Raw genomic sequence first — 23,346 nt, 5'->3', positions numbered from 1 at the left:
GGGGGAGGCTTCTAGGCCTAGGTCCTACAAAAAGAAGACACATCGAGTGGTCCTGAACATAACTCAAAACCAAAGCCAACCCACAGACCCATGAGCAGGAAATAAACATTTATTGTTATAAGTTACTTAGTTTGGAGACTGTTTCTTACAAGGCATTATCACATCAAAAGCTGATGGATACAAAACATTTGACTTTATAGCAAAGGAAACCATGGCCCCAGAAGGCTAAGAAGTTGAAGAGATCCTACAGAGGGGTTCAGGATGACAGGCAAAAAGATCAGAGTCAACCTCTGCCCCACCTAGGGATGCAAATCTCAGGAACTCACCTCCCTTTCCTCAATATCCTCTGATACACTCTTTCAAAATGGAAATTTTTGTCTTCATCTAATGGATGTGTGTGTGCTAAGTCGCTTCAGTCATCTCTGACTCTTTGTGATCCTATGGACTGTAGCCTCCCAGGCTCCTCTGTCCATGGGATTCCCCAGGCAAGAATACTGGAGTGAGTTGCCATGCCCTCCTCCAGGAGATCTTCCTGACCCGAGGATCAAACCCGCATCTCTTACACCTTCTGCATTGGCAGGCAGGTTCTTTGCCAGTAGGCCACCTGGGAAGCCCCATCTAATGGATGCTAACCAGTAAAAACCTAAATGTCATGAAGAAATATTTTAAAGAACCTTCTAAACTGAGTGAATATCTTTCTTCCGTGGCTCAGAAAGGACAAACAGGTCAAGCGGATGGCCAAGTGGGCAGAGGGCGTACCCCCACCCCTTTCCTGGTCTCCCAGTTAACAAACAGGGAATTTGGCGCTTCTGGCCAAAGGAAACAGACTGGGCTTTCCACCTCTCAGGTTCAAACCCACAGCCCGGTTATCCTGTAAGCTGTGCTCCGGCTAATACCACTCAAGCTGTTAAACATCTGGGCCCATCACCACTAATAGAAAACCTGTGGCAATTGGAAGAGAGTGGCTGTGTTTTTCCAAAGCTCTAGGATGGAACATACCAAAAATGAAAAACTGAGAGCTGGGAAGGAGAAGAGGCTGCCTTTAAAATCAACCCTAAATCCCAACGTCCCCATTCTTCACAAAATGATATCACTCGCACTGACAGAACACACAAGTCAGCTGAATCCTTGCCAATTCCCTCTGTTCCCAGGTGGTGAGATGAGTTTGGTGTCCATGGCAGTCGGCAGGTTCACAGACGTGGACTAAATAATAAATTGCAAACAGCCATGCCTTTCTGATTGGGGAGATCTTAACACCATCCAGAAAAACTGGACTTTCAGTTTGTGAAACGTGTTGAGATGAAAGTGAACAGTTAAGGTAGTTTCTGTTTTTGAAAGGACGTTTATAGAGAACATCGGTAGCACTTTCCCCAAATAAACTTCCCCTGACAGTCCTGCCTGCCAAGCCTTTCCAAGCACCCAGCTGAAGGATCCAGCTTTAAGCCAGCAGGTTAAAATTTCCAACTTGCATGATGGCAGCTGCACTGGTTTTAATCCATCTGACCTCATTCACTATCACGATCTTGAGCCAATGAATGAGACCTCAGTGTCACAAGCTATCAGGCACAACACAGCATTCTGAACTTGCTCGTGAATGAACTGACCAAACACAGTAATCAATGAAAATCAATACGTTTACTGCACATATTCAAAAACCCATGAAATCTGGGACATTACCTTGTCTTAGGGGAGGTGGTTAGCCATTCTTCGTGTTTCTCAAATGTTATTAAATAAGCTGCAATTTCCTGAAACAGAAGAATAAAAAGATAATAACAACAATTAGCTCACTTCGGATCCTGAGAGGTAAGAAGGATGATTTTATTTTATTTTATTTTATTTATTGCTGTTTTCCCAGCTGCCATCCTCTTTTGTGAGGTTGGAACCTCATCTCCAGTGGAGAAATACTCAACTTGGACTGCGTTTCTATTTTGATTTTTTTAAAAGATCTTTCCATTCAACCTGCCATACTGTAATAATCAAAGCACCAGGTTTCAAAAGATGAGTTGGTGGCAAGGACAAAGATACCTCTCTGTGGAAGGAAAACATCAGACATTGTTCCAGCTTCTAAATGTCATTAATTTGAAGCAGGAGAAAACACACGCCAACAACAGGTCTCCACTCATGCAAGGTCAGAACTGGAAAGTTTAGTCGATCTCCCTCTGAAACTGGAGTAACCTTTCATCATTGTCACAAGGAGCATTGCCTTCTCTCAGCATGAGCCCCGAGCGCCGAGCCAAATCACACAAAGATTAAAAAAAGGAAAGAGAAAGTCATAGTACAGAGACAGAGACGGTGAGACAGAAAGAGAGAGAGAAAGAGAGGGCGTGGGGTGGGGGGTTAACCTTTCCTACTTCTGATAATCTACCGAAGAGCACTTCAGAAAGACGAGCCATGTCAGCAGAGTTTAAGGCAAAGATGGAGAAAATGTGGGCACCTGAAGGTAAATTAAATATTTATAAACACAACAACATCACTGCAGATAGAATTACTGATTTATTAATCATTTCCATAAAAAGCCAGTGGGTGACATCCACATAAGTCATCGCTCGGGCTCCAAGGCATGATATGGCCCATTACTTCCAGCTCCAAAAGGACCTGCTGACGTGAAATTGGCAGGAACTGTAAGTTAAATTAAGGCTGGACTAGTATTCCGTTCCCTTGATCTTGGTGATGATACAGCACGGAGCTGCCGCCCTCGACAACCAGAAAAATGCAGGGAGCTGGCCTCCCTTCTCAATTTCCTGTGCCACTGGGGATGGAGCAACAGTCAGCCTCCTCCAGGCTTGGATGTCAGGGTGTGGACACAATGCCACAGAGACGCTAAACTTAGCCTTGAAGGAGAAGAAGAGACACCACCAAAACCAGGGAAACAGGGCAAGTCAATGTAGAAAACACCACCCGGGCCACACAGTGTGACGGTCACAGGCCCGGATGGGGGTCAGGGTCTCTCATCATGGTGGAAACCGGCCACACCACAAGCTAGCCATGACTGCTAACCAGAGCCCCAGCTACATCAGTCCTTTCCCCAAGAAGCTGTGAAACAGAAACCTATGGCAAAAACAGAGTTGCCTTGTACAGATTTCTTTTTTTCCCCCTCTGGCAGTGCTCTGTGACAACCTTGAGGGCTGGGATGGAGTGGAGGGTGGGAGGGAGAGTCAAGAAGGAGGGGACATATGCATACTTATGGCTGATTCATGTTGCTGTACGGCAGAAACCAATACAACATTATAAAGCAATTAATTAGTGGCCACCTGATATGAAGCACCAACTCATTGGAAAAGCCCCTGAGGCTAGGAAAGATTGAAAGCAAAAGGAGAAGGGGGTGACAGAGGATAAGATGGTTAGATAGCATCACCGACTCAATGGACATGACTTTGAGCAAACTCCAGGAGATGGAGGACCGGGAAGCTTGGCATACTGCAGTCCATGGGGTCACAGAGAGTCAGACATGACTTAGGGACTGAACAACAACAATCCTCCAATTAAAAATTTTGAAAAAGACTTCTATTGTTGATTTCAGTTAAAGAAGCTGATCAACCAGATCATTCTCTTTCCTTTCCTTGGACGATGTCTTCCCTAAAGCCTTATCACAGACAGATATCGCCTCCCCAGGCTGGCCCTCCTAACTCATCGTGACAGGGCTGGCTGCCCATCCTCAGTGTTCCCATGGCACCTGGCACCTTCCTCCAGCATGAAGGATTGATCACTCTGCATCCTAATGGCTTGTTTACTTGGATAGCATCCCCCACTGGTCCATGTACTCCTCAAGGGCAGGGACTACGTCACCACTGATACATCCCCAGGATGTAACAATGTCCTGAAAAATGTTTGTTGGATGGATGAATGGATGAGTGAGTGGGTACATAGGAGGGAGGCATGAAGAGTAGGCACTGTAGAAATAAAAGCGCCTATATAAGGGAGGTATATATGCATACACATGACTGATTCACATTTTTGGATAGCACAAACTAACACAATATTGTAAAGCAATTATCCTCTAATTTAAAAAATATTATAAAAAATCACTAAATTTCAAAATACTGAAATTCTAAACTAATGACTTTTTTCCAGGAATAATCCTATTGTCTATAATGCTATGATTTACTTTTTCTAAAAATGTAGATTTCTTGGTGAAAAAAGTGTATATATAAGTAAGGGTGTTTGTGTGTGTGTCCTAAGTATGTTGAGTGTTTCTATACGTTTATTACTTAAGATAGTTGAGTGTTCAGTGCTCAGTCGGGTTGACTCTTTGGGATCCCATGGATTGTAGCCTGCCAGGCTCCTCTGCCCATACAATTCTCCAGGCAAGAATACTGGACTAGGTTGTCATTACCTCCTTCAGGGATCTTCCTGACCCAGGGATCGAACCCTCGTCTCCTGTGTCTCCTGTATTTGCAGGCAGATTCTTTACCACTGTGCCACCTGGGAAGCCTAAGAAAGTTGAAGCAAGTGCTTAAAAGCAGCAAAACCCAGCGGCTCTGAGACAGACCTTTACTGGTGAGTTAATTAACTCTGGTCACCTGGGAAGGTGATAGAGTCTGACGGTGAAGAGCACACACTCTGGAAGCAAACAAACCCAGCTTGGGCGCTGGCTCTGCCACTTACTCACTGTATGGCCTTGAGCATGTTGCCTGACCTGTCCAGACCTCGGTTTCCTAGGAAACTGAGATCAAACCACCTCATGGGTAGTTGCAAGGAGCGAAAATTCTTAATACCCTGCCTGGCATATAGCAATGCCCAACAATCATCGCTGCCACGATTATGATTAAAAGGTCTACGTGATACAAGCCAGCTCTACAGAGACCCCTGATGAGGTAGCAAGTACCCAATGGTCCAGTCAATCCCCACCCTCTACTGTCCTCCACCCCCAATACTCACCATGAATGCTAACGTCACAGTGACTCTTCAGAGTTAGTTGGCATCAATCCTTCCCCTTTTCTACTGGAGCCCACCTTGTTGCACAAAGCACTGGGAACTAACAGGGGCTGGAGTCAGGAAGTAGATAAACTGGGCCACTTTTTAGGTGCTCATCTTCCTGAACTTCAGTAGTTTTGATATCTGGGGGAATGGTCTACGCCAACTGGAACCCCTGGGACCCAGGCTCTTGCCCAGACTAAGAGCTGAGAGCTAAGTGACCCCTAATAGCCCAGAAGGATGGGGGCACAGAGCACCCCAGCCACCTCTAAATTCATCCCAGTGTTCCAAAGACACAGAGCCCCAAAGAAGGCCTTCGTGAACAGGCAATGCTTGCCCCAACCTGTCAGGGTTGCCCACTACTGCTACTGTTGTGCAAGGAGAGAAATCCCCTGGACTGCTTATTGCATTCACTGTTGACTCTACAAATGTTTATTGTGCACCTAGTATGACCAGCCAGTGAAAAAGACCACATGAAGTCTGCCCTTAAAGAGTTCACAGCTGAGGACAAAGACAAGTCAACGTAACAGTGGGGCTTTCATGTCATCACAGGGTCAACTGTCCTGTCAACTCTGTAACCAGACCCAGTGGCTCTTCTCAGGCCTGCCAAGCTGCCGTGCAAATAAGCAGAGGCCCCAGGGAACCACACCAATTCATGGACTGTCTTCGAGTGCCAGCTACACCCTCCTCCACTCTCAAATTAACAGGGACCCCCCACATACACATATATCCGCCTGGTGGAGCACCCGTCCCCCTTTAGAGCAGCCCCTCCAAGCAAAGGAAACTGAATGCCTAGCCCCAGGCTCCCTATTCTGTGGTGCTCACCTCGGCTCAGACAGTAAAGTGTCTGCCTACAATGTGGGGAACCCGGGTTCGATCCCTGGGTTGGGAAGATCTCCTGGAGAAGGAAATGGCAACCTACTCCAGTACTCTTGCCTGGAAAATCCCATGGACGGAGGAGCCTGGTAGGCTACAGTCCATGGGGTCGCAAAGAGTCGGACACGACTGAGCAACTTCACTTTCACCTTGGCTAAGCCTGAAGCTGGACTGGATTACAAGGGAGCATCGCTCTGCTACTGCCTGACTCCCAGCTGGACTGGGAGTGTCTGGGTCACCTGTCTACTCCCCAACCCAGGCTGCCCAGGAATTTCCCTTTTTCTGGTCTTGGTCTGTCTCATCCTCAGATGGGCAGACCATAGGCCAGACTCTGCCTCCGCAAAACTTAGAATTTTGTTGGGGAGACGGCTAGTCATAACCCAAAGAACCACACAGAATAGTAGATGTTAAGAGTGTTAAGCAAAGTGAGACCCATCACTACTCAAGAGTCATCTGGGTAATGAAGGGGAATGATTTCAGAGGGAAGGAGGATTTCACCATCTGTGTCATCATAACAGCTGATGCTGGCAGAGTGATGTCCAAGGCCAGCGAGTGCTCCAGGACTTCACAAAGGACAGTCTCACTTAATCTTCAAAACAAACGATGCAGTGGGAACTGTGCCCATTTTACAGGTGGGGAACCTGAGGCACTAGGCAGTTCAGTGACTTGCCCAAGGTCACATGGCTACGCTCTGCAGAACTAGAACCTGAATCCATGTGGAACAGCTCCAGAACCCACACTCTCCACCACTGATCAGGATTTCTTAAAAGAACAGCTACAATGTGTTCAGAGATAGGAAAGGAAACCCTGCCCGTGGACAGTCATGCTTCCCCCAGCTCAGACTAACAGCTTCCTGGTCTCTGCTGAGCAGTCACCTCACTGCCCCATCTCCCTTCAGAGGACCAGGAGCAGTGAGACTGAGCATCCGTGAGCAGGATTCTCTCCTTCCAGCAGGATCAGGCTCCTTTTCACCCCAAAACCTGTGTATGATTCATGGGATCATCTATTTTGGTGACAGAAGTTTCCTATATCCAGCAAACATTTGCTTTAAATGCCTTACAATACAGACAAAACAGACAAAGAGAAAGAGACACTCTAGCTGAAGAGGGGAAGGGGTTTTGAAAAACAGCAACTTCAACCCAACTTTCTGGCCCTCCCCACTCTTTCTCTGAGGCTCTACCAACCTAGGGCTCCAAGAAGGACAGATGGAAACACAGATCTGGGCCATCTAATTTGCATAGAGCAGGAAACAGAGGCCCAGAGATAGGGAGGGACTTGGCCAAGATCACATGTTGGTGACTGAGCCAAACTGGGACTCGGGACTCCTCACCCCAGTACAGGGTGCTCTTTCCCTCTCATTTGTGGCCTCTCAAACACAAGCGTGGCCCAGGAAATTCACTGAGTCCTAAAACCAGAAGAGAACATGCCCCAGCGAAGTGAAAGCTGGGACTCGAACAAATTCACATACACAAATGTTCCCAGCAGCATTGATCACAATCCCTAGTGTCCATCAACAGACAGACAGATAAACAGAATGTGTTCTCTCCACACAAGAGGTTATTCAGCCACAAAAAGGAGTAAAGTTCTGACACATGCTACAACATGGATGGACCCTGAAAACATGCTGGTGAAGGAAACCAGACACACAAGACTGCGTGTTGTATGAGCTCATTGGCGTGAAATGTCCAGAATAGGCAAATCCACAGTGATAGGAGATAGGTTAGTGGTCGCCAGGGGCTGGACAAAGAGGGGCCATGGGGAGTGACTGCTAATGGGGGTGTGTCTCCTTTTGAGGAGATGGGATTGTCTGGAAGGAGACAGTGGTGAAGTTTATATGCAATATCGAGAATATACTGAATGCCACTAATGGGAAATTTTATGTGTATTTCACCACAATAAAAACAAAGAAGAAAGTGCAAATGTCCAGCTCAATGCAGCCTGGCATGAAGAAAATGCCAGCCCTCCCTTCCTACAAGGTCGGACCCTGCACTCATAGGGCCACCCTGCATGCCTGCAAGTCTCCCCCAGCTCCTCCCTGGCTCCCTTGGGATCTCTCTCTTCCTGGATCCTAAACACTGCATCAGTGCCGAGAAGAACGACTCAACTGTCAGGATGAAGGAATTCACTGCAGGATCCAAAGCAAAGACTGTCCAGCTTGCAGATTTTAAATGTTTAGTTTGTCCTTTAGATGTTCAAATAGAAAAACTGTTGCCAAGATACAATGTCTGTGTGTGTCGGGGGCGGGGGGGGGCTCCGGGAATCCCACAGGCCCCTGTATCTGCTTGGCATTGGGTTCCATCCCTGCAGACCAGGGAGGAAAGTGGTCCCTCCCAAGTGAAGTGAAAGTCGCTCAGTCGTGTCCGACTCTTTGTGACCCCATGGACTGTAGCCCATCAGGCTCCTCTGTCCATGGAATTTTCTAGGCAAGAATACTGGAGTGGGTTGCCCATTCCTTCTACAGAGGATCTTCTCAACCCAGGGACTGAACCCTGGTCTCCGGCATTGCAGGCGGATTCTTTACTGTCTGAGCCACCAGGGATTTCACTGACCAAGCCCCACTGAGAAGGAGAGAGTGAGCAGGACTGCTGCCATTGTTGCCTGATTGCACGCCATGTCGCTATGCATCTCTGTCATCCAAAGTCATGCTGACCGCTCACCGTCCAATTGCCAGGTGGGGCTGGTCCTGTCTGCCCCCAGGTGATGGTCTGGCGGAGGACTGCAAAGCCCATCGTGGTGGTGAGCCAGCTTGGGTCAGCGAGGCTCAGGGCCATCGTCGGAGGCTGCCCTGGGACTGAGAGATGGAGACACAGTGTGCCAACCTGGCTCCCCTTGACCCTTCCCACCTCAGCTCCTGTGTGCTGATTCTCCCCACATAAACTTCCTGACCGTATCCACAGGTCACCTCTTCCATGGAGTCTTCCCTGCTGTGTCACTCTAGAATGAACTCTAGCTTCTGGAACCTTCTCAGCGGTGGCTGCACCACTCTTGAACCCCAAGTGCCCTGTGCTTTCTGGGGCTAGTTTACAGGCCTGGCAGTTCTCCCTTTCTTGTTTTTCAGTGTCTGAGGAGGGTCTGAGTCTCAATCCCTCCATCACCAGAGCCCTGAGCAGTTCTCGTATCTGAAGGTGACCGTTGGCAGATAGAGACTGATGAAAGAATACAAAGTTCTCTTCTAAAGGATGCAGGCAGAAAGAGCCCATGTCTGAGCCAACTTTGCTACAAGCTGGGGGGTTGGGGGCGGAAAAATAAAGGTGCACCTGCCATCAAGGCTCGATGCCCTACATAAAGAGGCTCAACAGAAATGTTATGTAAAGCTCTCCACGTCCAAAAAGGCAGCACCCAGCCAAACCATCAGCACCAGGGCAGCCCTGTCCAGCAGAAACAGAACATGAGCCACAAAGGCAAGCCATGGGTGTGACTTTTTAATTATAGAAGCCACATTTTTTAAACAGTATAGAGAAACAAGAGCAATTAATTTTAACAATATTTTTTTCAGACGTCCCTGGGTGGTCCTATGGTTAAGAATCTGCCAGCCAATGCAGGGGACACAGGTTCGATCCCTGGTCCGGGAAGATTTCACATGCCTCGGCGCAGCTAAGTCCATGGGGCACACATACTGAAGCCTGCATGCCCCAGAGCCTGTGCTCCACACCAAGAAAAGCCACCACAGTGAGAAGCCCATGCACTGCAACTAAAAAGTAGCCTCTGCTCGCTGCAACTTAGAGAAAGCCACAAAGCAACAAAGACCCAGTGCAGTCAGAAATAAATAAAAATTTGAATAATAATAATATATTTTTCAATATATTTTATACTTTAATCCAATATATCTAAAATATTATGATTTCACTAGTTCTATTTTTTTTTTAAGCAGTCATGAGCTATTTCACAGTATTTTCAAACTAAGTTTCCAAATCCCAGAGTGTAGTTCCCATTTCTGGTCCATCCCAGTTGGAAGCAACTGTATTGCAAGATCTAGACAGCTGCCTGTGACTGCCATGTTGAGCAGAGCAGCTCCAGATACAGACGTCACAGGAGCCTGCAAATCTCAGCATGCCTCCTGGAGCCAAGCCCCCTGCCTCCACAGGGCTGAGGTGGAGCCCAGGTGTGAATAAAGAGGCAGCCGCAGCAAACCACTGCCTTTGAAGCAGAGCTCACTGGCCCCCTGGATCCCCTCGGAGGTGAGGAGCCATGTCCTGCCTCCGAGAGGCTGTGTCTGTTTGGAAGAGGATATGGGATTCTCAGAGGAGCTGGATTCACCTCCATTTCTCAGCCTGAGCACAATGTCACAACCATCTCCTTCTCCAGAAGTCACTCCCTGAGGACACCCCTTACCACTGCCCAGCCCAGAGCAACTGACTCTCCCTTCAGCAATTTCCTCTGAAGCTGCCCTCAGAAAAAGGACCGGGCCCTCCCAGGCCTTCCATCAGCTCTCCCTGGGGCAGTCCATTCTCTATCTGGGTGTCCAGTGTCAAGGAAAGAGCAAAGTCAGTCTTCAGGGGTTTTTAGTGCTTATTGGGACAAATTCAACAAACAAACGAACAAAAGCCACAACCAGCTATACAGAGATATGTTTTGTTTTTTTTATTCTCCTGACTCCAAGTAAAGGAAATATCTGTGGTCTACACAATCTCAGATATTTTGCACACACGCACACAAAAAAAATACAGATCTTTCAACCAAGGGATAATTTTTTAAAGTTTGTTTTTTATGAGAGTTTTGCACAAGGGTTATATCTATAAGGGACCAAAGCTGAGGGGGAAAAAAAAAACCAGGACTCTCCCAGCAGCTGGCCCCAGCATCTGCTAGAGCCACAAAATGCAATTATATTACTCCCAAACGAGAAGTAAAAATATCTTGCTTCCAATACTCTTGGTTTTAAGATTCATACTTAATGTCCTCTGGGTATTTCAATGGTTCCAGATCTCTGTTATGTACTTTATTAGGGATGTGTGAATGTCATATTAATGACTTCTAACCAACATGTTTGCAGTGGCAGGGAACTTTCCCAGAACCTACTACTCACTGCACTTTACCCAAAATATTAATAATAATAATTGGCCTTAGTTTAAATAAATAAATAGCCATTCCATACCCTGCTCCCAGTGGCATGCCCCACCTGCTGTCTACAGGGCACCCCATGCATGAAGTTTGTGGGTCTCCTCCTCCGTGATAAATATTCCAACACAGGGTTCAAGAGCGCCATCCCCCCTCTGTATACATCCTGTCTCCATCTTTGAAAGTGAGAGTGTTAGTCACTCAGTCATGTCCAGCTCTTTGCGACCCCATGGACTATAGCCCCCATGAACTATAGAGTTCATGGAATTATCCAAGCAAGAATACTGGAGTGGATAGCCATTTCCTTCTCCATGGGATCTTCCCGAACCAGGTATCAAACCCAGGTCTCCCACACTGCAGGAAGATTCTTTACTATCTGAGCCACTAGGAAGCACATCCCAAAAACTCAGATGGCCAGGCCAACACTCTCTATGAAATGTTCTCAGTCCCCACTCGAAGGTCAAAACCAATACCACAAATCATGCTTTCGAAATGACCAGCTCCTGTGATAAACAAAAGCATATAGAATAATGGTTTATACTTTTATTTATATAAAGGGTAGCATATTTCTACTCTGACAATTTATGAGGGTGCTGGCGATTAAGATCTCAGGGACCCAAGGGTGTCTGGAGGACTTTCTATGAAATGGTAAGTAGCAATTCAGGATAAATTCCTAACAGCCCAGACTTGTGAAATAAAGCCTGGCTCAGTTGGCTGTCTGTCATTTAGATGTGGGAAAGCATTCTCATGACCATCAAAGTGCCAATCAGAGCAGCAACAATGAGCTATCATAAAAAGTCAGAGAAAGATTCAGGGAGGAAGCAGTTCCTCTAGTCTCTCCTTCATTTCATTATCCACTCATTGGTTCCATCATTTGATGAATTATTGAGCACCTACTATATGCCAGGCACTACCCGAGGCCCTAATGATACAAAGACATATGAATGATGGTCCTGGGAAATACAACTGGGAAGACAGACAGGGCTGTTGGATCCAGAGCTATTGTCAACTGCAAAACAAATGATGAATGCTAAATTAGCAGCATGAATAATGTGTTCATACTGGGAAGAGAAGGGAAGCTTTCTCCAACGAGCCAACGTTCAGACTGGGTCTTGAAGAATGAGTAGGAGGTTGCCTGGCTGACAAATGGTAAAGGCATCAGGGAAAGGAAGTGGCTGGTACAGAAACAGGAAAGTGGGGAAAGCAAATGTGCTTGGAAGACTTTGAGTAACATGAAGTGGTAGAGTCTGCAGGGCACGGGGAACAATAGGACCCAGAACGGGAAGGGGTAGAGAAACTGAGGAGGAAGGAAGATGCTTGGCAAATGGAGCTTTATCCACAAGAGCCAGAGGAGCCATGGAAAGCTTTCAAGTGGAAAGGAGACACAAAAAGAGTTATGCCTCAATATTTTTTGACCATGCTGCACAACATATGGCATCTTAGTCCCCCAACTAAGGATCAAACCTGTGTCCCCAAGATTGGAAGCACCAAGTCTTAACCACTGGACCACCAGGGAAGGCCCAAAAGAGCTGTGCTTAATTTTTTATATATATTTGTAAATTAACTTATTTATTTTAATTGGAGAATAATTATAATATTTTTATTGTTTCTGCCATACATCAATATGAATTGACCACAGGTATACATGCGTCCCCCACATCCTGAACCCTCCTCCCACCTCCATCCCCACCTCCATCCCCATCCTATCAACTGTGCTTTAGAAACATCAGTCTGATGGTGCCGGAGCAAAGAAGGGGCTACTAGCCAGAGACTATGATTAGAGCCCAGGAAGGAGGCAATGAGATCTGAACTATGACAGTGGGCAAGGTGGAACTAAGTTGCATTGTTTCAAAAGTGAAAAAGTAGGGTGGCTTGAAAGCCAATTGGTTGGAGAAAATGAATGAGAAGGAGGCAGTGAGGGCGCTTCCAAAGCAAACAAGCCCAGGGGCTGAATCAACCCCAGATGTGCTTGCTTGGTGAATGTGGCATTTGTCCCCATTCGGTTTATTTGCCAACATTAAAGATTGGGAGATGGGGATTTGCAGTTCCCTTGAAACCTAAGGGAACCCACATCCTTCTGAGCCCACATCCCTAGAGTCTACCCACTGCTTGGAATTGAGGAACAGCGGCCTGGACTCCCCACCTGGCTGATCTCTTCACCCACAATACATGCCTGGACCTAGAAGACAGGCATCTTTGGGGCTCCATCTTTGGAACTTTGATGTTCCTGGCATTGGAACTGAATAGCTTGTAGGACCATGAACAATATAAATTATCCAGAAAGAAATACATTTAGATCAACAGATTTTAGAAGAAAGGTATGTTAACCAGAATACTCATTGCTTCTAGGACAATGACATTTGCTGATTTGACTGCACCAAGATTACCCCAATTTCTATTTCAACATTGTGCTGGTTGTCCATTTATTATCTCTCAGCTCCAATTGCACCCTTATTTGTCCTGCATTGTGACACTGAAGGTGGGCCCTATAAACATTTCTCCTTTGCTGGCTTGGCAGAATGTTAGGCTTCTTTAATAGAGCGATGAAGTGTCCCTGCAAGATGATGGTGGCAAAACATCCCTTCTGGTGTCTGTCCTGTGTCACTATTATTATGATAATCATTATTATTCAGAGCAGGAGCCCAGTGGCCATGCAGATGAGTGCCAGCCATGTCCCCATGGCATGCCTCCCCTCTAGTGGCAGGCTGCAGCTCTGGTCTACCTGATGCCCTCAAGCAACAGTGAGCCACTTCTGTAGACCACCTGCAGCCCATGACCTTTGGCAGCCAGCATGCTCCCTGTGGTGGCCCTGTGCTCTGAAGAGGTTCGAACTACAGCCTATGCAGTGGGGGGAGGGCACTCTTCCAGTCCTTAGTTTATTTACTGTCTACTCTTTCTCAGCCTACAGGTAGTTGCTGCTCTAAGAAGTACTAGAGACTTCCAGAACCCTTAGAATTTTCTTGTATCCCTCTGAGCAATCACCTTTTACTAGTTAACAATTCTCTACATTAAATTTTCTCTGTTCAAATAACCAACATGGTTTCTGTGTCCTGATTGCACCCTGACTGGTGTAAGAATTGTCCACAACCCTGAAGATAAAATATTTACAACCTCACTGTTCTGCCATCTTAGAAGACACTCTAAAAAGTATAGGGGGAATTAAAAAAAAATCACCTGAAGGAAAAAAACAGATGCTTTGAGGGAAAATATGTACATTGCCCTAGTGATCACTCTATAGCAAGTTTGCTAGACACCAACCGCATAGTAGCTTGAAAGGCACTGGAACAATGTGTGTCTCTACTTAAATTTGTAAGAAGATCAAATCTGCCTGTATAGAGAGATAAAAAGCATTTCTTGCAGAATAGAATAAAGGTACTCCTGTCTCCCTTTGGCTGTGTGATCCGGGGGGGTAGGTCATTTGACATGTCCTCACCTGAAACGTGGGATAAAGAACCCGCCTGCCAATGCAGGAGATGTAAGAGACGCGGGTTTGATTCCTGGGTTGGGAAGATCCCCTGGAACAGAGTATGGCAATCCACTCAAGTATTCATGCCTGGAGAATCCCATGCACAGAGGAGCCTGGAAGGCTACGGTGCATAGAGACTCACAGAGTCAGACACGACTGAAATGATTTAGCACATACGCATAACATGGGGTAATATACGCAGATTCTGGGCACACAGGGTTAAAACTTTCAAAACTCAGCTCCATTGAGGTATAATTCACATACTGTAAAATGCAACTCATTTTAAATGCATAGTTCAATGAATGCTAACAAATACATTACATTAGCTATCATCACATTCAAGATATAAAACATTTTCAGCACCAAGGAAAGTTCCCCCGTACTCCTTTTCCGTTAATCTCCCTCATACCTCCAGCCTCAAGCAAGCATTGATCTGCTTTCTGTCACTGTAGATTAGTTTTGCCAGCTCTCCAATTTTATATAAATGAAACCATACAGTAAATACTCTCTTTGTTTCTGGTTTCTTTCATTCAAGATAATGTTTTTGAGATTAATCCATATTGTTGTGTGTATCAGTAAGTAATCCATTTTTTTTTATTGTAGAGTGTTATTCCATTGTATGGATATATCATAATTTGTTTAGCCATTCAAATGCTGATGAACATTTATGTTGTTCTCAGTTTGGGGCCGTCATAAATAAACTATTATTAACAAGTTTGGGGGCAGATATATGTTTTCATTTCTCTTTGGTAAAAACCTAGGCATGAAATGTCTTGGTCATACAATAAATAAGTGTTTAATTTTATATGAAACTACCAAAGTGCATTCAGTAGAAGCTGTGCTATTTTATATTTCTATCATGTATATGAATTAAAGTCGCTCCTCATCTTTGCCGATACTTGGAACTATCTCTCCAATTTTAGCCATTGTCATAGATATGCAGTCATCTCACTGCAGCTTCACTTTGCTTTTCTCTAGTGACTAATAATATGTAAATTTATTCATGCATTTGTTGACTATTTATATATTTTCTTTTCTAAAGTCTGTTTTAATGTTTGCCCAATTTTTAATTGGGTTGTCTTTCTTTCTATTGTTGAATTTTAATAGTTCTTTTTGTATTTTGGATTTGAGTCCATCAGGTTTATGCATTATAAATGTTTTCTTCCAGTCTCCAGCTTACTTCTTCATTTTCTTAAAGGTCTGTTTTGAAGAGAAGAAGTTTTTAAATTTGGTTAAAGTCTACTTTATCATTTTTTCTTCTTCTGCCCAATTTAAGAAATATTTCTACTCCAAGTTCTCTGGTTTTTATTTGAAATGTTGAGATGGTTTGTGTTGGGTGTCATTGTTGATGGGGTTGAGTTTACATTTACCAGCATGATATTTTTTCTGTTAATTCCATTTGTTCTTTGTTCCCTTTTCCTGCTTTTCTTGCCTTCTCTTGGATTAACTGATTTTTTTTTTATTCCATTTATCTCCACCACTGACTTATTAGGTTTGTTCCTGTTTTATTTGTGGTCACTCTAGGACTTACTTATGTGTCCTTAACTTAACAGAATCTACCTTCAAGTAATATTATCACACTTGGGTGTCTCATAAGGACTTAAACAGGATGCTTCCAGGTTGTCCCTTCTTTCATTCATGGTATTGTTTGTTGTCATATATTTTATATCATCTCTCTGTGTTCTAGAACCCCAATGCAGTGATTTAAGCAATTCATTATCTTTTAAAGAAATTTAAAATGAATAAAATTCTCTGGTATTTACATATATATGCATTTGCCATTTCAGCACTAAGTCCTCACTCTTTTTTTATAGCTCCAAATTTTCATCTGGTGTCATTCTTCTTCACCCAAACTTCCTTTAACAGTTCTTATAGTAAGGGTCTCCAGGCAAGGAGTTCTCTGAAGTGCATGGAGGAGTCTGTCTGTCTATTGGAAAACATCTTCACTTCACTTTCATTTTTTAAGGATAACTCCACTGAATGTAAAATTCTAGGCTAACAGGATTTTCCCCTCCCAGTGCATGAGATATCGTTCTATCGTTTTCTGGCTTGCATGGTTTCTGATGAGAAATCTGCAGAAATTCTTGGTCCCACCACCACCTTCTCACTCAGGCTGATTTTAGGATGTTCTCTTTATCCCTTATTTGAAGCTGTTTATGGTGCTCTTTGCTTTGGTTTTCTTTGTATTTAACTTGCTTGGGGTGTGTTGAGCTTCTTGTACCATTGAGTTTATAGTTTTCATCAAATCTGGAAAGCTGTCAGGCATTGCATCTTTAAACACAGACAATTAGACTTTGTTCTGGCAGGCATTTGATTTACTTGTGGATCAACCGGATCCTCTCCAGACTTATTTATAATCTTTGTAAAGGTGGGTCTGCAGTACCTCTTACTCTAAAATGTTTTAGCCATACTTTTATTTTTCCTTCTGTACTAAATGTCTCCTTTATTCAAGGAGACTCTCCAATCTGACTGGTCAGAATTTGAACACTTCCAAGTCCTGTATGAGCTCTGGGAATTTTTCACCTCATAGCCTCTAGATGCTTTTAACCCAGATTTTCAGATTTTATCCTTACACTTCAACAGTTTAGAAATCAATAGAACTTTACAGAGGACCCTGGAAAGATATGCAGATATCTGGAACACTTTTTCTTTGCAAGACTCTCTCCTCCCTGAGAGTCTACCTTCTGAATTTTGGCCATCTCAACCTCCCCAAACTCTGATATCTGTCTCCTCAACTCAGCAAGATGACTGTATTCTATGTGGGCTGCCTCCCTGAAGCCAGTCTTGAAATGCCTTGAAACAGAAATACAGAGTGACTGTCAGACTCACAATCTTCTCTTGGGAACCACGGTCCTATCCTGAGTATTGTATAATATCTGAAAATATTTATCTCATGTATTTTGTCCAGTTTTATCATTATTTATGCTAAGAGGGCAAATCTGGTCCCAGTCACCCCATCATGTGAAAGTCAGTCAGTCATGTCTGACTCTTTGTGACCCCAAGGACTAAACAGTCCGTGGAATTCTCTAGGCCAGAATACTGGAATGGGTAGCCTTTCCCTTCCCCAAGGGATTTTCCCAATCCAGCGATCAAACCCAGGCCTCCCGCATTGCAGGCAGATTCTTTACCAGCTGAGACACAAGGGAAGCCCAATCATTCCCATCATGAACAGCAGCAAAAGCCTTATCATGGTTTCTTAGATTTTTGTTTTAGTCTTTAAGAAGTCAGCAATCTTTGGACAAAAGACAAAGCCAGCCTAAGGCAAAAGGGTTAAAACTTTGAGGGTGTCATTGTGGTCTCAGAGAGAGACTTCCATGAAGCCTAGGCAGATCCAGGCTTTCTCAAATACCAAAAAGCAGATGGGGAAGATAGCATCCAGGGACAAATGAATCCTGACTCTGCTTTAACAACACCCAGCCTTCACCTCTACCCCTGGATGAAGATGTAGACTTGCTGCTCTGAAAGATTCAGTTCAAGAATCAGAAGAGCCTAAAAGAGCACAGATTGTTGTTATAAGTCCTTCCAGAACAGCAATATAAGCCTGAATATAAAACAGAAGTAGTGTTGCAAGAATTTGGCTTCTTTTTCAACCCTGGCAGGATTCTATCTGCACAGAGAATGTCACTGACAGCCACACACTGCCAACTCCCATTAAGAACCAGGGACAAGGGACAAGCTATGTAAAAATATCCTGTATCCATTTGGTCTTTGTGTATATACCTCCCTTTGAGATAAATCCTGAATCCCTGGTTAAATAAATCAGGGATTTATATCAGGGTTTGTGTGTTCTCTTCCTACCAATAGATAACCCCACCCACAATACCAAAGCTTCTACCTCTAATCTAACATATTAACCAATAAAGCCTTTTGGAAATGGGTTTTAAATCACTCAAAGAGATTAGAAAAAGGCTTTGAAGGTAGCAGATGATGGCTCTGGTACCTATAGAGAGAGTAGAGGTGAGTATCTTGCTTGGCACCCGTCCTTTCCTGCCTCCAAGCAAAGCACAGTCACCTAACTCTGGGGAACTAAATTTCCTTGCAGAACAAACTCCAACACTTACCCTAACCCCTCCCCATCCCCAGACCCAATAAAACTAATAAAAACAGAAGCAAGCAATCTTAAAATTAACACATCCAAGATACAAGCAGAAACCATTGATCAAAACCTGCTATCTTCCTTCACAGCCGACAGTTCCAGAACAGCCTAACACCCCATAATGGAATCCCATTATCTACAAAGGAAACTCGTTCCAGAGGACAGCCACAGACAAAGACAGAATCAAAGGCAGCAGGCAAAGGGGGGGACTCCGGAGCTCGCCTCTGCTTCCACAGAAGGGGTGCGACACTCAAGCTGAGAGAGCCATTAGAACAGCAGCAAGGAGAAGACACTCCCCACAAGTTATGAAACTGAGAACAAAATTAAGGAAGAGTCCAGTGGGGAAGGAAGACTGGGGAGCCTAGTTCTTCCCATCTGTGCAAAAAGCAAAACAAGCTGATTTCAAGAAGGAAGAAAATAGAGTCAACAAATACCTCTCCTTAAGTTCCAGAACTGTCTAAATTTGGAAAATACAGGGATTCCAGCTAAAGTAGGGAGGAAGATTCATTAGCAAATGCCTCAAATCCTTAATTCACACTTCAAACAAACAAGTTAATTGTGTAGCTAACAGAGTGTGACTTGATTATAAGCCACTGGTGGCCATTAATAGATGAAAGGTGTTTGGATTTCAATAGTGTTTGGATTTCAATAGTGTTTGGATTTCATAACCCGCCTTCACAGAAGAAGTTGAGCTTAGTCACCACCTCCATTTGCAACACCTGTGATCATGAGTCCCACATGGCAAGCAAGCACCCCAGCTTTGAGCTTTTAGAATTGAAGAGTAAACAGGAGGAGAATTCATGAATTTTCTAGAGCTAATTGTTCTACCCTGCTTTGAAGCACAGTAGAATTTGGTCTCAGAAGGCCTTAACATATGCATGAACATAGCCTTTCTAGCTGACCCACAACTCAAAAGGCCCACTGCTATGCTGCTTCAGCAGGAATTCCATTGAGAAAGCTGAATAGGACCAGGCTCCAATCCTCAGATATTATTGATCAATCATGCAGATGCCCTATTCCCAAAGACATAAGCCTAAGTTATATGAGGCCTTAATTAAAACTACAGAAATAGATGCATCCAAAAACTGACCAATGAAAAAATCTAAGTCAGTCTTTACATTGACCAAGTGGGCCCTATCCTCAGAATTTCTGATCCTATTAAAAGGGGAAAAAAAGAGATCTTCCTCTTTCTTGCTTCTTGATAATGTCAGGCAGTAATATGAAAGATAAGGAACCCAAAAGCACCATATTGTGTTCATCTAAAGAGCAGCAGTGGCTGCAGTCAATCAAATATACCTTCCTGAGAACCTCGGGATGTGATGATGCACGTAATGTCAAAACTTTCATATTTTGTAAAAGGCGACTTTGCTTTTCAAAGAGTCCCTATAGGGCAACATCAATAGTAGGAGAACAAAATTGTTCCTTTTCTTCTGGTCATGTAAAAAAAAGAGAGAGAGAGATTCCAATAAAAGGAGTCTCTCCCTGTCCAATGTGTGATGACTATCTACCAAGTCAACCCCAGTGGATCAGTATCTAGCAGCACTCCAAGGAGAGCAGCCTCAAAGAAATATTCTTATCCTCACTGGCTGGGCTCCATTAATTTCTTGAGAATCTGGGTCAAGCATTATGGGGGATGTAAGCCATGGAGAAGACCTAGCCTTCTCTTCATGAAGCTTATGATCTCAGAAGACTAGACACCTAAATTAGAGAGTGACACAAGACCCTAAGACCACTAAGATCCAAAGTTGGTCATGGGAAGCCCAGGAAGAGACAGGGCAACGCAGGCTGGAGGAATCAAAATAAGAAACCATAATGTGACCTCAAGGGAAGGAGTAAGGGGTAGCTGTCCTTGGTACTGAACCAACTTGTGTTCAAGGGTAGCAATTTCTTACTGCAGTTGCCTATTGCTGCTAAGTCGCTTCAGTCGTGTCCGACTCTGTGCGACCCCATAGACAGCAGCCCACCAGGCTCCTCAGTCCATGGGATTCTCCATGCAAGAACACTGGAGGGGGTTGCCATTTCCTCCTCCAAGGCATGAAAGTGAAAAGTCAAAGTGAAGTCGCTCAGTCGTGTCCGACTCCTAGCGACCCCATGGACGACAGCCCACCAGGCTCCTCTGTCCATGGGATTTTCCAGGCAAGAGAACTGGAGTGGAGTGCCATTACCTTTAGTGAATCTTAAAACCAATCTAGGGTGGAAAATGGTATTTTTTAATGTAATAGGCTGGGTTGGGATGGGATGGGTGGAGTGGAATGGAAAATACAGTGTATCTTGGATAGTATTGTTTCTTGAAACATCTGTTCAGGTATTTGATCACAGATGAATATACATATGTGTTTTCTGGTCATGATGTGAAATGTCTTTCCAGATGTGAAGGGCAAAGTATTGGAAAATCACATTTCCAGGCACAGCTGTTTCTTTCCATCCCTGAACACTGAAGACTTCTGTCCCAGGAATTCTAACTAAAGTTTCAACTAAGAGGCAGTGGCATGAGAAAACATGGGATGAAAATCACAAGAGACAAATAAATAGAAAACTTCAGCCACTAACAGATTGTGAAGGGAGATATGAGGGAGCAATTTTGGTGTGTTTACATCACAGTTACCAAAATTTCGGTGACTTTTTCCTGAAAAGTTGAAGTACAAACCACATCTTCAACCTCTGCTCCCAATACAACAGGGGTTTCAAGAGGAAGGTGGCTTCATGGCAAATCCAGGCAACTCATCAATTCTCTCATCCTTTGATCCTCACATTCAAAGAAGGGCTTTAAATTAACATTAAAGGCTTTTCTGTTAACTGGGGGAAATAAGTGTACCTGTGTCAGAAGGTGGTAATGAGGATTAAATGAGTTAATTTATGTAAACTACCTGAAACAGAGCCTGGAACACAGTAATTGTTGTACGAGGGTTAACTATTATTATCATTTTACTTTGATATAAGTTTAGGTGGCAAACTAAGATTCTATACTACATAGTCATTAAAAACATTCATGAGATTCCCCTGGAGAAGAAAATGGCAACCTACTTCAGTATTCTTGACTGGGAAACTCCATGGACAGGGGAGCCCAGTGGGCTATAGTCAATGGGTCTCAAAAGGGTCAGACATGACTTAGTGACTTAAAAATACAATTCTGAGGAGAAAAACCAATAAATGAAGCTGTGGAGAAGGCAATGGCACACCACTCCAGTACTCTTGCCTGGAAAATCCCATGGACGGAGGAACCTGGTGGGCTGCAGTCCATGGGGTCACTAAGAGTTGGACACGACTGAGCGACTTCACTTTGACTTTTCACTTTCATGCATTGGAGAAGGAAATGGCAACCCACTCTGGTGTTCTTGCCTGGAGAATCCCAGCCATGGGGGAGCCTGGTGGGCTGCCGTCTATGGGGTCACACAGACACGACTGAAGTGACTTAGCAGCAACAGTATACAATTTCAAGTATGTTTTAAACATAGAAACAGTATAACAATCTCAAATCTGCTTTCAAAGAGTTCATAAAAATACTGGAAGAGAATTTACTAAAATGTTCACAGCAGTTGGATTTGGGTGTGAGGTAGTTGTACATTTTCTTCATCTTTCCAATTTATTTTTTCACAATTAGTATGTGCTTTTGTAATCAGAAAAGAAAAGGCTAGACTTCAAAGCCTCTAACTCAAAGTCAAAATGGCTTTCATCTTGAAAATGTGCCACTTTGCAAAGCAGGCAATAAAACTGAATGTAGGAAGGAGGGTAGCTACATGTTTCATCTGTAGAGTCATGGAGATGCGCCAAGCGCTTAGCAGGAATATGGCGTTGCTGACTTTCTGATCTTCCTATGACACTGAGTGACTCCGAGATCACCTTACACATTCTGGGATGCAGACACATCAGGTTCTGCCCATACCTTAACCAGAAAGGGCCAGTGACAGTACTGAAAACACACCCATAAGTCCCTTGTTCAGTTGCTCAGCCGTGTCTGACTCTGCGACCCTGTGGACTGTAGTATGCTAGGTCTCCCTGTCCTTCACTATCTCCAGGAGTTTGGTCAAACTCATGTCCACTGAGTCGGTGATGCCATCCAACCATCTCATCCTCTGTCACCCCCTGACCCTGCCCTCAATCTTTCCCAGCATCAGGGTCTTTGCCAGTGAGTCGGCATTAAGCGGCCGAAGTATTGGAGCTTCAGCTTCAGCATCAGTCCTTTCAATGAATATTCAGGGTTAATTTCTTTTAGGATGGACTGGTTTGATCTCCTTGCAGTCCAAGGGACTCTTGGGAGTCTTTTCCAGCACCACAGTTCAAAAGCATCAATTCTTCAGCATTAAGTCTTCTTTATGGTCCAACTCTCACATCCATACATGACTACTGGAAAAACCATGGCTTTAAACTGAGCTCCCCAAAACACCTCATTTAGTCCTTGATAATAACTCTGTGATGTAGGTATTGTCATTGTCCTTTTTCACAGATCAGGAAACTGAGAATTTTAAAAGTTAAGTAACCTTATCATTCCCCCTTTATGCTCCCCTTCAGAGCAAATTTCCTTTAAAGAGCATCCATATTTACTACCTCCAATTTCTCCCTTCTCATCCTTTCTTTTTTTAACCACTAGTTTATTCTCTATATCTGTGAATCTGCTTCTTTTTATTTTATTCACTAGTTTGTTGTCTTTTTGGATTCCACATACAAGTGATATCATACAGTATCTGTCTTTCTCTGACTTATTTCATGTAGCATAATACCCTCCAAGTCCATCCATTTTCCTGAAAATGACAGAATTTCTTCTTTTTTTTTTTTTTGGCTGAGCAGTGTTCCACTGTACATATACACCACATCGTGGATCCATTCATCTGTTGATGGACACTTAGGCTGTCCCTCTAATCCTAAACCTGCTTCTATCAGATTTTTGTGGAAACAGTGACAGATTTTATTTTCTTGGGCTCCAAAATCACTGTGGACTGTG

General features: G+C 44.1%; 1 protein-coding gene across 1 annotated transcript in view; it reads right to left on the bottom strand.

Annotated features, from left to right (window-relative positions):
* The window catches only part of LOC102287225 (calmodulin-binding transcription activator 1), a 909,062-nt gene that overhangs the window by 683,403 nt on the left and 202,313 nt on the right, over positions 1–23,346 (bottom strand). Inside the window, exon 2 of the mRNA XM_070385162.1 lies at positions 1,678–1,745. The gene's annotated coding sequence lies outside the window, so the exon portion shown is untranslated. The remainder of the gene's footprint in view (positions 1–1,677; positions 1,746–23,346) is intronic.

The sequence above is a fragment of the Bos mutus genome, chromosome 16 (genome assembly GCF_027580195.1).
Source record: "Bos mutus isolate GX-2022 chromosome 16, NWIPB_WYAK_1.1, whole genome shotgun sequence".
NCBI lineage: Eukaryota > Metazoa > Chordata > Mammalia > Artiodactyla > Bovidae > Bos > Bos mutus.
The sequence above is the reverse complement of the archived record's forward strand: the minus strand, read 5'-3'. Positions and strand labels throughout refer to the sequence as shown.